Here is a 10869-nt window from a genome sequence, read left to right as displayed (position 1 = left end):
GGTAACATATTCCAAATAGGGGGTTAAGCTCAATCAAGGTAAAGTGAAACTGTGTAATGTGGGCTTGGAGTAATGCTGCTGATGATGGCGAAGCCGCTGCTCCTGTTAATAAGGATGATATTTGGCTTGATAGTTGGCTTCTGCAAGAGATAGATCAGAGAAGGCAATGGCACCCCACTCCAGTACTCTTGCCTGGAAAATCCCATGGATGGAGGAGCCTGGTAGGCTACAGTCCATGGGGTCCCGAAGAGTCGGACACGACTGCGTGACTTCACTTTCACTCTTCACTTTCATGCATTGGAGAAGGAAATGGCAACCCACTCCAGTGTTCTTGCCTGGAGAATCCCAGGGACGGGGGAGCCTGGTGGGCTGCCATCTCTGGGGTCGCACAGAGTCGGACATGACTGAAGCAACTTAGCAGCAGCAGCAGCAGAGATAGATACTAAGGCAAATATTAGATCAGAAAACATCAAGGGCATTGTTTATTAACTTGCAGAGTAAGAAATGTGAGTTCTTTGCTGGTCACTCTGGAAGCCCTTGATTCACATCACTTAGACATGATTTATTCACTGTCATTCAAAGCTTCCCTCGAGGAAGTCAGTGAAACAGCTTCTTTGATGAAAACCTTTATAGTTCGCAGATGCCATGAGGGGTGAGTAATTTAGCTGTCAGTAGGTGTGAGAGAATAGTTTGAAAGTAGATTCAATAATTACATGTCTCTAGGCTTGGAGCGTTTCTAGCAAAAGAACTCTCTTAACCCCCTAATCACGTGTTCATAACTCTTTGTTTTCTTTCGTAAGGGTTTCATAACTGCTATCTAATTTTCTCAGGGCCTTGCCCTAATACTGCTTCTCTCTTGTTCTCCCTAGTAATTATTGAAGCTCGAATCTCAAGACTTGGGTGAGAAACTGGGCTGGGCAGAGAAGGCTGGCTTTCAAGCTCAGGAGAATCCTGGAGTCTTCTGTGGTTCAGCAACAACCTTTCACTAAAAAGGGTTTTTGTTTGTATAATTCATTTGGAACTTACCACATACTCTCTTTTTTGTGGTCTGTTTTATGGGTGGAGACTACTCTCTGGATTAGATTTGAGTCAAGAAATTCAGAAATCAAAACTGTAGAGTAAAACTTTTTTTCTTCTTCTCTTTTTCTTCCTCCTCTTCCTCTTCTTTTAGGAGAACTGGGTTTGAATCTTTATCCAGGACAGTTTAATGATGGTTATTTTTAGGGATTAAATTTGCTTAGATATTTTTAATCTTGAACATCAGTATTAAGTTGATTTCTATTCAATTCAATCATTATCAATCTTTCTTTTATATCAATCTCTATTTCACCTTGTAGAGCTGCTATCTGTCAAAACATATCTGTAGAGAGACTGGCGTTTGTTCCAGCACTCTCCTCCTCTTCACAGCACAGCAGTCAGACACCAATCAGTCAGCAAAGATGCTCACCTCCCCCAGTATTTCTTTCACTTTTAAAAATATTAATTAATTAATTAGGCTGCATCGGGTCTCAGATGTGGCACCGGGGGTCTTCACTGTGTCATGCGAGATCTTTCGTTGCAGCGTGCTCTCTCTAGTTGTGGTACCTGGGCTTCATAGTTGCTCTGGAGCATGTGGGATCTTAGACCAGGAATTGAACCCACGTCCCCTGCATTGCAAGTTGTATTCTTAACCACTGAACCACCAGGGAGGTCCCATCGTCCCTGGCATTTCTCCTCCACTCAGTACCAATCAGCACTGACTGAACACCTCCTCATTCCAGGCACTCGGGTGGGTTCAGCAGAGTGACAAAGATGGGTAAGAGTTGGCCTCTACCTATGCCAGGAGGCAGTATGGGCCAGTGGTTATAACACGGATATAGATTTGGGAAGATCCTATCCTTACTATCTATGTGAACTTGGAAGTATTAACTATCTTTGTCTGTTTTTAATCTACACAAAGAGGGGTGAACAAATGAGGTAATCCTTTTAAAGCACTTATCAGGGAGGCTGTCAGATAGGACAACCCTCAATAAACATTCACTCCAGTGATTATCCATAAAAAGAAGCTTATAATCTATGGGAAGGAAGACAGGCAGACCAACAAGTCTTGTATGTATCAGCCTGTCTGGGAAGTGCTGTATCATGGGTATAAACTAGTGCTTTGGAAGCAGAGAAGCAGATGGCATTCTGAGTGGAGGGCTCAGGAAGCTTGGTAGAGGAGCCAATGTTTGAGGTAGACTTTAAATAATCTTGGAGAACAGAGAATACTCACTGGGTCATTTCTACTGCCCTTTGTTCAGTGTAAGCAGTATGTGTATGGTTTCCAGAGAATAGGACTTTGATTTTTCTTCTGTCCACGTTTGGAGGCCTCATACAATCCATCATTTAATCGAGGTTGTCTGTCAATGTGGTGTCTGTCAATGTCTGTCAATGTGGATAAATCAACAAAAAAGACATATTTCCCTAGAATTATTGAGGAAACTTCCACGCTGGCTCAGACAGTAAAGAATCGCCTGCAATACAGGAGACCTGGGTTCAATCCCTGGGTTGGGAAGACTCTAGAGGAGGGCATGGCAACCCACTCCAGTATTCTTGCCTGGAGAATCCACATGGACAGAGGAGCCTGGTGGGCTACAGTCCATGGGGTCGCAAAGATTCGGACATGACTGAGCGACTAAGCACAGCACAGCACATTCTGTCAATGTGGATAAATCAATGAAAAGAACACATTTCCCTAGAATCACTGAGGGAATTATTTCATGACTAGTTCTTTGCCATGTAAATAAGCTTTAATTATGTAGTTGCTGAGAAAGGACTGAGGAACATTCATCCACTAGAGAGGCAAGGGTGGTCATACAATTTCAAGTTGCTTCCAATTTGGAAGGGTCTGAAGGAAAGAAGAAAGTCCAGATCTTGTGTTCGGTGTACAAGGTCCTTCACAATCTGATGCTAACCTTCTCATCCACCTGACCCCTTCCTACTCTCCAATACAGCACCTATGTTCTTTATAAAGCTTTTATTTTTGTACCCCAAACAGAAACCCATCCCTCATTTAACCCTTACCCATCATTTTCCTTATTCTCTTTTCTGTCCTCTTAGTCTATTCAAAGTGAAAGTCACTTAGTCGTGTCCAATTCTTTGTAACCACATGGACTATAGCCCCCCAGGCTTCTCTGTCCATGGGGATTCTCCAGGCAGGGATACTGGAATGGGTTGCCATGCCCTCCTCTAGAGGATCTCCCAATTCAGGAATCGAATCCAGGTCTCCTGCATTGCAGGTGGATTCTTTACCAACTGAGCCACCATGGAAACTATTCAAATCCTACCCAGATCTTGAGACTGAGGTCAAAAGGGCCTTCTATGAAGATTTGTTAGCTCTGTTTCATAGTCATCTTGTCAGCACCAGCAATACTTTTGTGTCATATGGGACACATTTTTTGCTTTGAACTTTTAATTTTGTGTTGGGGTATAGCCAATTAACACAGGTTTGATCCTTGGTTCAGGAAGATCCCCTAGAGAAGGAAATAGCAACTCATGCCTATATTCTTGCCTGGAGAATCCCATGGACAGTGGAGCCGGGCAGGCTACAATCCACAGGTCACAAAGAGTCGGTCAAAGAGATTGAAGTGACTTAGCATGCGTAGCCAATTAACAATGTTGTGATAATTTTAGGTGAACATCTAAGGGACTCAGCCATGCATATGCATGTATCCATTCTCCCCCAAACCCTTCTCCTATCCAGGATGCCACATAAGAGCAGAGCTCTTGTGCTATACAGGGGACCTTTTTTTTTTTTTCCTGTTGTTTTCTGTATTTGACATAGAGATCAATTACTTACTCTACTGGAAATTTCTGGTCTGGGGCCTTCTTAAATTTCATTTATGTTCTCAATGACATTTAGTAGCATGTATGCAATAGGTGTTTAATAAATAATTATTGGGTTCTTGTGCTTAGTTACCTTAGAGCAAGCTTGTGCTAACCATGCGATATCCAAGGAAGTCACTACTACCTGGCCTTAGACATCTCCCAGTGTGAAGTCTGTAGGTTAGCAACACTATTAAATGCTCACATGACTGAAAATGCTTGCATTCTGCTCTTTAATGCTGAATCCTCTGTCTGGGAAGTCCAGTTTTCTGTCTGTCAAACTCTCTGCCCATTTTTGGATTGGGTAATTTTTTTTTTTTTTTTAATTGTATGAGCTCTTTGTATATTTTAGAGTAAGCCCTTCTTGGCTGTATCATTTGCACATATTTTCTCCCAGTCAGTGGGCTATCTTTTTGTTTTGTTATGGTTTCCTTTGCTGTCCAAAAGACAGTAAGTTTGATTAGGTCCCATTTGTTTATTTTTGGTTTTTGTCTCGGGAGGCTGAAGAAAGAAAACATTGGTATGATTTGTGTCGGAGATTGTTTCACCTACATTCTATTTTAGGAGTTTGTGGGATCTTGTCTTATATTTAGATATCCTTTAAACCATTTTGAGTTTATTTTTGTGTATAGTGTGAAGATGTGCATGCAGCTGTCCAGCTTTGCCAACACCACTTGCTGAAGAGACTGTCTTTCCCCATTGTATATTCTTGCCTCCTTTGTCAAAAATTAATTGTCCATAGGTGTGTGGGTTTATTTCTGGGCTCTCTGTTCTGTTCCATTGATCTGTATGTCTATTTTTGTACCAATACCATGCTCTTTTGACTACTGTAGCCTTGTGGTATTGTCTGAAGTCTGGAAGGGTTATACCTCATGCTTTGCTCTTTTTCCTCAAGGTTGCTTTGGTAAATCTGGCTCTTTTTATGGGTCTAAATAAATTTTAGTATTATTTGTTCTATTTCTGTGAAAAATGTCTTGGGTAATTTAATAGAGATCACATTTAATTTGTAGATTGCTTTGGGAAGTATGGCCATTTGAAAAACATTAATTCTTCCAATCCAAGAGCATAGGATAGTTTTCCATTTCTTTGAATCATCTTTAATTTCCTTTATTGATGTTTTGTAGTTCTCAGCATATAATTCTTTCATCTCCCTTGTGAGGTTTATTCCTAAATATTTTATTTTTGGGGGTGCAATTTTAAAAGACTGCTTATATTCCTTTCTGATATTTCATCATTAGCATAAAGAAACACAACTGATTTCTGTATGTTAATTGTGTATCCTGCTACCTTTCTGAGTTTATCAGTTCTAGTAGCTTTTGTGTGGAGTCTTTAGGGTTTTCTGTATATATTATCATGTCATCTGCTGATGATAAAATTTTACCTCTTCTCTACTAATTTGAATACCTTTTAGACCTTTTTCTTGTCTGATTGCTGTGGCTAGGACTTCCAATACTATGTTGAAGAGAAGTGGTGAAAGTAGGCATCCTTGTCTTGTTCCAGATTTTAGCAGGAAGGCTTTCAGCTTTTCACTGTTGAGTATTGTATTGGCTGTGGGTTTGTCATAAATAAATTTTGTTATGTTGAGATATGTTCCATCTACCCACTTTCATAATGGTTTTTATCATGAATGGATGTTTAGTTTGGTCAAATGCTTTTTTCTGTATCTATTGAGATGACCATGTGGTTTTTGTCCTTTTTTAATTTAGGTAGTGTATCACATTGATGGATTTGCATATGTTGAGCCATTTTTGAGACCCTAGGATTAATTCAGCTTGGTCATGGTGTAAGACCTTACTTATCCGTCATTGGATTTTGTTGCTAATATTTTGTTGAGAATTTTTGCACCTATATTTATCAAAGATATTGGCCTGTAGTTTTCTTTTTGGTAGTGTCTTTGTCTAGTTTTAGTATCAGAGTGACGGTGGCTTTGTAGAACATCTTTGGGAATATTCCTTCCTCTTCAATCTTTTGGAAGAGTTTGAGAAGGATTGGTATAAGTTCCTCTTTGACATTTGGTAGAATTTCCCAGTGAAGCTATCAGGTCCTGGAATTTAGTTTGTAGGGAGTTTTAAAATTACAATCTTTTTTCACTTCTACTGATTAGGCTGTTCAAATTACCTATTTGTTCTTTATTTAGTTTTGGTGGGCTATATGTTTCTAGGAGGTTGTCCATTTCTTTGAGGTTGCCAAATTTGTTAGCATATAATTGTTATAACTGTTCACAGTATTCTCTCACGATTTTTTGTTATTTCTACAGTATCTATTATTATTTCTCCTCTTTGTTTTTTATTTTGTTCAATTGGATCTTCTCTTTCTTAATCTTGGTGAGCCTGGCCAGAGGTTTGTCAATTTTTTTTACCCTTTCAAAGAACCAGTTCTTGGTTTTATTGATTATTTCTATTAAAAAAAAAATCACTATTTTATTTTCCTTTTACCTCTCTGACCTTTTGTACCTCCTTCTTTCTGTTGACTTTAGGTTTTGTTTGTTCTTTTTTCTAATTCCTTTATGTACTGGGTTAGGTTGTTTATTTGAGACTCTTCTTGTTTGTTTTAAAGACACTGAATCAATATGAATGTCTTTATAAGAACTGTTTTGTTGCATTCTGTAGATTTTGTTTGATTGTGTTTTCACTGGCATTTGCTTCAAGGTATTCTTTAATTTCTTCTTTGAGTTCATGTTTGACCCATTGATTTTTTTAGTCTCCATGTACTTGTTTTTCTCATTTCTTTTTCTGTGTTTGATTTTCTGTGGCATGTAATTTCATGCCATTGTGGTCAGAAAAGATGCTTGAAATAATTTCTATACTCTTAAATTTGTCAAGGCCTGTTTTGTGCCCTAGTATGTGGTTAATACTAGAGAATGTTCCATATGCACTTGAAAAGAATCTGTATCTGGCAAGAGCTGGTACTTTGAGAAGATAAGCAAAATTGACAAACCTTTAGCTAGACTTTACAAAAAACAAGAAAGGGCTCAAATAAATAAAAGAGGAGAAGTTAGAACCAATAACATAGAAATACAAAGGATAATGAGAGACTACTAAGAATACTCATATACCAACCAAATTATCAACCTAGAAGAAATGGGTAAATTTTGGGAAACATACTATCTCCCAGGACTAAATCAGGAAGAAATAGAAAATCTGAACAGACTGATTATAGTAAAGAGGTTGAATCAATAATCACAAGCCTCCTGGAGTTTGGGGAGAATGGATACATGTATATGTATGTTGGGCACTTTGCTGTCTACCTGAAACTATCACAGCACTGTTGATTGGCTATACTCCAATATAAAATGAAAAGTTAAAAAAACTGATGAGGAGGGAACACTTTCAAACTCATTTTCTGAGACCAACATTACCCTGATACCAAAACCAGATAAAGACACTACAAGGGAAAAAAAAAAAAAAAGAAAGAAAACAGGCCAATATACCTGATGAAAAAGAATACAAAAATTCTCAACAGAATATTAGCAAACCGAATTGAACTGTACATTAAAGGAATCATATACCGAGAAAAAAGAAATAATCACAAATCTCCCTATGAGAAAAGTCCAGGACCAGACAACTACATTGATGAATTCTACCAAACATTCAAGCATTAATACCAATCCTTCTCAAACTCCCCCTAAAAATAGCAGGAACACTTTCAAGCTCATTCTAGGAGGCCAGCATTACTCTGATACCAAAATCAGGCAAGGATACCACAAGAAAAGGAAATTACAGGCCAATATCCCTGGTAAACATAGATGCAAAAATCCTCAGCAAAATATTCATAAACTGAATTCAACAATATATAAAAGGATCATATACCACAATCAAATCAAATTTATTCCAGAGGTGCAAGGATGGTTCAACACTCAAAAATCAATCAATGTGACATACTACATTAACAAAATGCAAGATAAAAATTATATAAACATCTTAACAGATGCAGAAAAAACATTAATAAAATTCAACATCTAATTATGATAAAAAAAAAAAAAACTTTCAACAGAGTGGGTATAGAGGGAATGTACCTCAATAAAGGCCACAAATGACAAACCCAGTGACACAATACTCAGCAGTGAAACTCTGAAAACATTTCCTTGGAGATGAGAAACAGGACAAGGATGCCCACTCCTGCCACTTTTATTCAACATAGTATTGGAAGACCTAGCCAGAGCAATTAGGCAAGAAAAAGAAAAGTCATCTAAATTATAAAGGGAGAAGTAAAACTGTCACTATTTGCAAATGAGATGATAGTCTATGGAGAAAACCCTAATGACTCCATCATAAAACTGTTAGAATAAATACAGTAAATTTGTAGGATATAAAATCAATATACCTAAATCTGTTACATTTACATACAGTTATAATGAACTAACAGAAAGAAAAAGAAAACAGTATCCTTTACCTGAAACCATAAAAATAGAAGAAAACATAGGCAGTAATCTCCTTGACATTGAACTTGGTGATGATTTGTATGTGTGTGTTTGACACCAAAAGAAAAAGTAATAAAATTAAAAATAAACAAGTAGGACTACATCAAATTATAAACCCTCCACAACAAAGAGACTAATAATAAAATGAAAAAAAAAACAACTTGCTGTATGGAAGGAAATATTTGCAAATCTATCTAATGAGGCTTTACTATCCAAGTAAATATATAAAGAACACATACAATTCAATAGGAAAAAACCAAACAACTGGATTAAAAATGTTCAGAGAACCTAAAGAAATATTTTTCCAAAGAAGACATTCAAATGCCCAACAGACACATGAAAAGGAGCTTGATATTACTAATCATCAGGTAAATGCAAATCAAAACCACAGTAAGATATCACCTCACACTTGTTAGAATGACTATTATCAAAAAGACAAGAAATAAAAGAGCAGGTTTAAGATCCAGCTTTCAAAAAACTAAGATCATCACATCTAGTTCTTTCACTTCATGGCAAATAGATGGGGAAAAAAATGGAAACAGTGACAGGCTTTATTTTCCTGGGCTTCAAAATCATGGTGGACAGTGACTGCAGTCATAAAATTAAAAGACTCTTGCTCATTGGAAGAAAAGCTATGACAAAGCTATACAGTGTATTAAAAAGCAGTGACATCACTTTGCTGATAAAGTTCCATATAGTCAAAGCTATGGTTTTTCCAGTAGTCATGTACAGATATGAGAGTTGGACCATAAAGAAGGCTGAGCACCAAAGAATTGATGCTTTTGAACTGTGGTACTGGAGAAGACTCTAGAGAGTCCCTTGGACAGCAAGGAGATCAAACCAATCAATCCTAAAGGAAATCAACCCTGAAGAGTCATTGGAAGGACTGATACTGAAGCCGAAGCTCTCATACTTTGGACACCTGATGCAAAGAGCCAACTCATCAGAAAAGACCCTGATGCTGGGAAAGACTGAGGGCAGGAGGAGAAGGGGAAAACAGAGGATGGCATCACCAACTCAATGGACATGAGTTTAAGCACGCTCAGGGAGATGGTGAAGGACAAGGAAGTCTGCATGCTGCAGTCCTTGGGATTGGAAAGAGTCAGACACAACTGAGTGACTGAACAACAACAGCAAAAACAAGTATTGGCAAGGATATGGTGAAAAAGGAATGCTTGCACAATGTTGATGGGAATGTAGAAATTGATGCAGCCACTATGAAAATAGTATGGAGGTTCCTCAGAAATTTAAAATAGAGCTATCATATGATCCAGTGATTCTACTTCTAGGTATTTAGGCAAAGAAAACAAAAGCACTAACTGGAAAAGATACATCCACCTACATGTTCACTGCAGTACTATTTATAATAGCCAAGCATAGGAAAAAACCTAAGTGTCCAGGTGAATCGATAATATATACTCTACTATGTATATATTGTGGAATTTTATTCAGCTATAAAGAAACTATAAAGAAGAATGAATACTTGCCACTTGTGACAACATGGATGGACAACAAGGACGTTAACCTAGGTGAAATAAGTCAGACAGAGAAAGGCAGATACTAAAAGTCTCCTAATTGGCAAGTTTAGACTTAAATTGAAGAAAGTAGGGAAACCACTAGACCATTCAGGTATGACCTAAATCAAATCCCTTATGATTCTACAGTGGAAGTGACAAATAGATTCAAGGGATTAGATCTGACAAAGTGCCTGAGAACTATGGATGGAGGTTCGTGACATTGTATAGGAGTGATCAAGACCATCCACAAGAAAAAGAAATGCAAAAAGGAAAAATGGTTGTCTGAGGAAGCCTTACAAATAGCTGAGAAAAGAAGAGAAGCTTAAGGCAAAGGAGAAGAGGAAAGATATACCCATTTGAACGCAGAGTTCCAAAGAAGAGCAAGAAGAGATAAGAAAGCCTTCCTCAGTGATCAATGCAAAGAAATAGAGGGAAAAAAATAGAATGGAAAGACTAGAGATCTCTTCAAGAAAATTAGAGATACCAAGGGAACATTTCATGCAAAGATGGGCTCGATAAAGGACAGAGATGGTATGGACCTAACAGAAGCAGGAGATATTAAGAAGAGGTGGCAAGAACACACAGAAGAACTGCACACAAAAATATCTTCATGACCCAGATAACCACAATGGTGTGATAATTCACCTAGAGCCAGACATCCTGGAATGTGAACTCAAGTGGACCTTAGGAAGCATCACTACGAGCAAGGCTAGTGGAGGTTATGGAATCCAGTTGAGCTATTTCAAATCCTAAGAGATGATGCTGTGAAAGTGCTGCACTCAATATACCAGCAAATGGAAAACTCAGCAGTGGCCACAGACCTGGAAAAGGTCAGTTTTCATTTCAATCCCAAAGAAGGGCAACACCAAAGAATGTTCAAACTACCACACAATTTGCACTCATCTCACATGTTAGCAAAGTAATGCTCAAAATTCTCCGAGTCAGGCTTCAACAGTTCGTGAACCTCCAGATGAACCTCATAAACTTCCAGATGTTCAAGCTGGATTTAGAAAAGGCAGAAGGACCAGAGATCAAATTGCTAACATCTGCTGGATCATTGAAAAAGCAAGAGATTTCCAGAGAAACATC

This window comes from Bos mutus, chromosome 6 (genome assembly GCF_027580195.1).
Source record: "Bos mutus isolate GX-2022 chromosome 6, NWIPB_WYAK_1.1, whole genome shotgun sequence".
NCBI lineage: Eukaryota > Metazoa > Chordata > Mammalia > Artiodactyla > Bovidae > Bos > Bos mutus.
Note: the sequence above shows the minus strand (reverse complement) of the source record.